Source organism: Spermophilus citellus (genome assembly GCF_964194105.1).
Source record: "Spermophilus citellus genome assembly, chromosome: 5".
Classification (NCBI taxonomy): Eukaryota; Metazoa; Chordata; class Mammalia; order Rodentia; family Sciuridae; genus Spermophilus; species Spermophilus citellus.
In genome coordinates this window covers 29,618,635-29,625,035 of record NC_138186.1, presented here as the reverse complement: position 1 = coordinate 29,625,035, position 6,401 = coordinate 29,618,635, and positions in this window count along the sequence as shown.

Genomic DNA, 6,401 nt, shown 5'->3' with positions numbered 1-6,401 from the left:
CTTGAAACTTGAAACAATAAAGTAGTTTCACGTTCTATCTCTATGTTTTGTTTCCTCTTGATGTACCCCTAAGCAGTGACGGGCGATAAACACTTTCATGGAAAGGGGCTGCCAAGCTTCCAAAAATTACGTATCTCCAGAAATCTGAGCAAATATTTTTTCACCCAAACTGGATGATACTTTCAGGTAATGATCAGTACACTAAGGCGACTTGGTTCCCGCAACTTCGTCAATCTATGTTGAAGCGTTCATTTCCAGTACCAGTTTGAATTTTTCGGTTTCACTCTGTTTTCTCCTATATTGATAGATGTATTTGGAACTCTAAATCCAACATGGTTTGTGCTAGCTTCTTGAAACTTGACACAATAATTTAGTTTCACGTTCTGTCTCTATGTTTCCTCTTGATGTAGCCCTTAGCAGAGACTGGCGAGAAACACTTTCATGGAAACGGGTTGCCAAGCTTCCAAAAGTTACGAATCTCCAGAAATCTCAGGAAATTTTTTTTCACACAAACTAGATGATCCTTTCAGGTAATGATCAGAACACTAAGCCCACTTGGTTCCCCAAATTTCATTCTTCTATGTTGAAGCGTTCGTTTCCAGTAACAGTTTGAATTTTTAGGTTTCACTCTGTTTTCTCCTATATTGATAGATGTATTTGGAACTCTAAATCCAACACAGTTTGTGCTAGCTTCTTGAAACTTGACACAATAATGTAGTTTCACGTTCTATCTGTATGTTTTGTTTCCTCTTGATGTAGCCCTAAGCAGTGACTGGCGAGAAACACTTCCATACAAAGGGGTTGCCAAGCGTCCAAAAATTACGAATCTCCAGAAATCTCAGCAAATATATTTCACCCAAACTGGATGATACTTTCAGGTAATGATCAGTACACTAAGGCGACTTGGTTCCCGCAACTTCGTCCTTCTATGTTGAAGCGTTCATTTCCAGTAACAGTTTGAATTTTTAGGTTTCACTCTATTTTCTCCTATATTGATAGATGTATTTGGAACTCTAAATCCAACACGGTTTGTGCTAGCTTCTTGAAACTTGACACAATAATGTAGTTTCACGTTCTATCTCTATGTTTTGTTTCCTCTTGATGTAGCCCTAAGCAGTGACTGGCGATAAACACTTTCATGGAAAGGGGATGCCAAGCTTCCAAGAATTACGAACGTCCAGAAATCCCAGCAAATATTTTTTCACCCAAACTGGATGATACTTTCAGGTAATGATCAGAACACTAAGCCCACTTGGTTCACCAAATTTCGTTCTTCTATGTTGAAGCGTTCGTTTCCAGTAACAGTTTGAATTTTTAGGTTTCACTCTGTTTTCTCCTATATTGATAGATGTATTTGGAACTCTAAATCCAACACGGTTTGTGCTAGCTTCTTGAAACTTGACACAATAAAAGAGTTTCACGTTCTCTCTCTATGTTTTGTTTCCTCTTGATGTAGCCCTAAGCAGTGACTGGCGATAAACACTTTCAAGGAAAGGGGTTGCCAAGCTTCCAAGTATTACGAACCTCCAGAAATCTCAGCAAATATTTTTTCACCCAAACTGGATGATACTTTCAGGTAATGATCAGAACACTAAGCCCACTTGGTTCACCAAATTTCGTTCTTCTATGTTGAAGCGTTCGTTTCCAGTAACAGTTTGAATTTTTCGGTTTCACTCTGTTTTCTCCTATATTGATAGATATATTTGGAACTCTAAATACCACACGGTTTATTCTAGCTTCTTTAAACTTGACACAATAATGTAGTTTCACGTTCTCTCTCTATGTTTTGTTTCCTCTTGATGTAGCCCTAAGCAGTGACTGGCGAGAAACACTTCCATGGAAAGGGGTTGCCAAGCTTCCAAAAATTACGAATCTCAAGAAATCTCAGCAAATATTTTTTCACCCAAACTGGATAATACTTTCAGGTAATGATCAGTACACTAAGCTGACTTGGTTCCCCAAATTTCATTCTTCTATGTTGAAGCGTTCGTTTCCAGTAACAGTTTGAATTTTTAGGTTTCACTCTGTTTTCTCCTATATTGATAGATGTATTTGAAACTCTAAATCCAACACGGTTTGTGCTAGCTTCTTGAAACTTGACACAATAATGTAGTTTCACGTTCTATCTCTATGTTTTGTTTCCTCTTGATGTAGCCCTAAGCAGTGACTGGCGATAAACACATTCATGGAAAGGGGATGCCAAGCTTCCAAGAATTACGAACCTCCAGAAATCCCAGCAAATATTTTTTCACAAAAACTGGATGATACTTTCAGGTAATGATCAGAACACTAAGCCCACTTGGTTCACCAAATTTCGTTCTTCTATGTTGAAGCGTTCGTTTCCAGTAACAGTTTGAATTTTTCGGTTTCACTCTGTTTTCTGCTATATTGATAGATGTATTTGGAACTCTAAATCCAACACGGTTTGTGCTAGCTTCTTGAAACTTGACACAATAATGTAGTTTCACGTTCTATCTCTATGTTTTGTTTCCTCTTGATGTAGCCCTAAGCAGTGACTGGCGAGAAACACTTCCATGGAAAGGGGTTGCCAAGCTTACAAAAATTACGAATCTACAGAAATCTCAGCAAATATTTTTTCACCCAAACTGGATGATACTTTCAGGTAATGATCAGTACACTAAGCTGACTTGGTTCCCCAAATTTCATTCTTCTATGTTGAAGCGTTCGTTTCCAGTAACAGTTTGAATTTTTAGGTTTCACTCTGTTTTCTTCCATATTGATAGATGTATTTGGAACTCTAAATCCAACACGGTTTGTGTTAGCTTCTTGAAACTTGACACAATAATGCAGTTTCACGTTCTATCTGTATGTTTTGTTTCCTCTTGATGTAGCCCTAAGCAGTGACTGGCGAGAAACACTTCCATACAAAGGGGTTGCCAAGCGTCCAAAAATTACGAATCTCCAGAAATCTCAGCAAATATATTTCACCCAAACTGGATGATACTTTCAGGCAATGATCAGTACACTAAGGCGACTTGGTTCCCGCAACTTTGTCCTTCTATGTTGAAGCGTTCATTTCCAGTAACAGTTTGATTTTTAGGTTTCACTCTATTTTCTCCTATATTGATAGATGTATTTGGAACTCTAAATCCAACACGGTTTGTGCTAGCTTCTTGAAACTTGACACAATAATGTAGTTTCACGTTCTATCTCTATGTTTTGTTTCCTCTTGATGTAGCCCTAAGCAGTGACTCGTGATAAACACTTTCATGGAAAGGGGATGCCAAGCTTCCAAGAATTACGAACGTCCAGAAATCCCAGCAAATATTTTTTCACCCAAACTGGATGATACTTTCAGGTAATGATCAGAACACTAAGCCCACTTGGTTCACCAAATTTCGTTCTTCTATGTTGAAGCGTTCGTTTCCAGTAACAGTTTGAAATTTTAGGTTTCACTCTGTTTTCTCCTATATTGATAGATGTATTTGGAACTCTAAATACAACACGGTTTGTGCTAGCTTCTTGAAACTTGACACAATAATGTAGTTTCACGTTCTATCTCTATGTTTTGTTTCCTCTTGATGTAGCCCTAAGCAGTGACTGGCGAGAAACACTTTCATGGAAAGGGGTTGCCAAGCATCCAAAAATTACAAATCTCCAGAAATCTCAGCAAATATTTTTTCACCCAAACTTGATGATACTTTCAGGTAATGATCAGTACACTAAGCTGACTTGGTTCCCCAAATTTCATTCTTCTATGTTGAAGCGTTCGTTTCCATTAACAGTTTGAATTTTTAGGTTTCACTCTGTTTTCTCCTATATTGATAGATGTATTTGGAACTCTAAATCCAACACGGTTTGTGCTAGCTTCTTGAAACTTGACACAATAAAGTAGTTTCATGTTCTGTCTCTAGTTTTGTTTCCTCTTGATGTAGCCCTTAGCAGTGACTGGCGAGAAACACTTTCATGGAAACGGGTTGCCAAGCGTCCAAAAATTACGAATCTCCAGAAATCTCAGCAAATATATTTCACCCAAACTGGATGATACTTTCAGGTAATGATCAGTACACTAAGCTGACTTGGTTCCCCAAATTTCATTCTTCTATGTTGAAGTGTTCGTTTCCAGTAACAGTTTGAATTTTTAGGTTTCACTCTGTTTTCTTCCATATTGATAGATGTATTTGGAACTCTAAATCCAACACGGTTTGTGCTAGCTCCTTGAAACTTGACACAATAATGTAGTTTCACGTTCTATCTCTATGTTTTGTTTCCTCTTGATGTGGCCCTAAGCAGTGACTGGCGAGAAACACTTCCATATAAAGGGGTTGCCAAGCGTCCAAAAATTACGAATCTCCAGAAATCTCAGCAAATATTTTTTCACCCAAACTGGATGATACTTTCAGGTAATGATCAGTACACTAAGCTGACTTGGTTCACCAAATTTCGTTCTTCTATGTTGAAGCGTTCGTTTCCAGTAACAGTTTGAATTTTTAGGTTTCACTCTGTTTTCTCCTATATTGATAGATGTATTTGGAACTCTAAATCCAACACGGTTTGTGCTAGCTTCTTGAAACTTGACACAATAATGTAGTTTCACGTTCTATCTCTATGTTTTGTTTCCTCTTGATGTAGCCCTAAGCAGTGACTGGCGAGAAACACTTCCATATAAAGGGGTTGCCAAGCGTCCAAAAATTACGAATCTCCAGAAATCTCAGCAAATATTTTTTCACCCAAACTGGATGATACTTTCAGGTAATGATCAGTACACTAAGGCGACTTGGTTCCCGCTACTTTGTCCTTCTATGTTGAAGCGTTCATTTCCAGTAACAGTTTGAATTTTTAGGTTTCACTCTATTTTCTCCTATATTGATAGATGTATTTGGAACTCTAAATCCAACACGGTTTGTGCTAGCTTCTTGAAACTTGACACAATAATGTAGTTTCACGTTCTATCTCTATGTTTTGTTTCCTCTTGATGTAGCCCTAAGCAGTGACTGGCGAGAAACACTTTCATGGAAAGGGGTTGCCAAGCTTCCAAGAATTACGAACCTCCCGAAATCCCAGCAAATATTTTTTCACCCAAACTGGATGATACTTTCAGGTAATGATCAGAACACTAAGCCCACTTGGTTCACCAAATTTCGTTCTTCTATGTTGAAGCGTTCGTTTCCAGTAACAGTTTGAATTTTTAGGTTTCACTGTGTTTTCTCCGATATTGATAGATGTATTTGGAACTCTAAATACAACACGGTTTGTGCTAGCTTCTTGAAACTTGACACAATAATGTAGTTTCACGTTCTATCTCTATGTTTTGTTTCCTCTTGATGTAGCACTAAGCAGTGACTGGCGAGAAACACTTCCATATTAAGGGGTTGCAAAGCGTCCAAAAATTACGAATCTCCAGAAATCTCAGCAAATATTTTTTCACCCAAACTGGATGATACTTTCAGGTAATGATCAGTACACTAAGGCAACTTGGTTCCCGCAACTTCGTCCTTCTATGTTGAAGCGTTCATTTCCAGTAACAGTTTGAATTTTTAGGTTTCACTCTATTTTCTCCTATATTGATAGATGTACTTGGAACTCTAAATCCAACACGGTTTGTGCTAGCTTCTTGAAACTTGACACAATAATGTAGTTTCACGTTCTATCTCTATGTTTTGTTTCCTCTTGATGTAGCCCTAAGCAGTGACTGGCGATAAACACTTTCATGGAAAGGGGATGCCAAGCTTCCAAGAATTACGAACCTCCAGAAATCCCAGCAAATATTTTTTCACCCAAACTGGATGATACTTTCAGGTAATGATCAGAACACTAAGCCCACTTGGTTCACCAAATTTCGTTCTTCTATGGTGAAGCGTTCGTTTCCAGTAACAGTTTGAATTTTTCGGTTTCACTCTGTTTTCTCCTATATTGATAGATGTATTTGGAACTCTAAATCCAACACGGTTTGCGCTAGCTTCTTGAAACTTGACACAATAATGTAGTTTCACGTTCTATCTCTATGTTTTGTTTCCTCTTGATGTAGCCCTAAGCAGTGACTGGCGAGAAACACTTCCATGGAAAGGGGTTGCCAAGCTTCCAAAAATTACGAATCTCCAGAAATCTCAGCAAATATTTTTTCACCCAAACTGGATGATACTTTCAGGTAATGATCAGTACACTAAGCTGACTTGGTTCCCCAAATTTCATTCTTCTATGTTGAAGCCTTCGGTTCCAGTAACAGTTTGAATTTTTAGGTTTCACTCTGTTTTCTCCTATATTGATAGATGTATTTGGAACTCTAAATACAACACGGTTTGTGCTAGCTTCTTTAAACTTGACACAATAATGTAGTTTCAGGTTCTATCTCTATGTTTTGTTTCCTCTTGATGTAGCCCTAAGCAGTGACTGGCGATAAACACTTTCAAGGAAAGGGGTTGCCAAGCTTCCAAGAATTA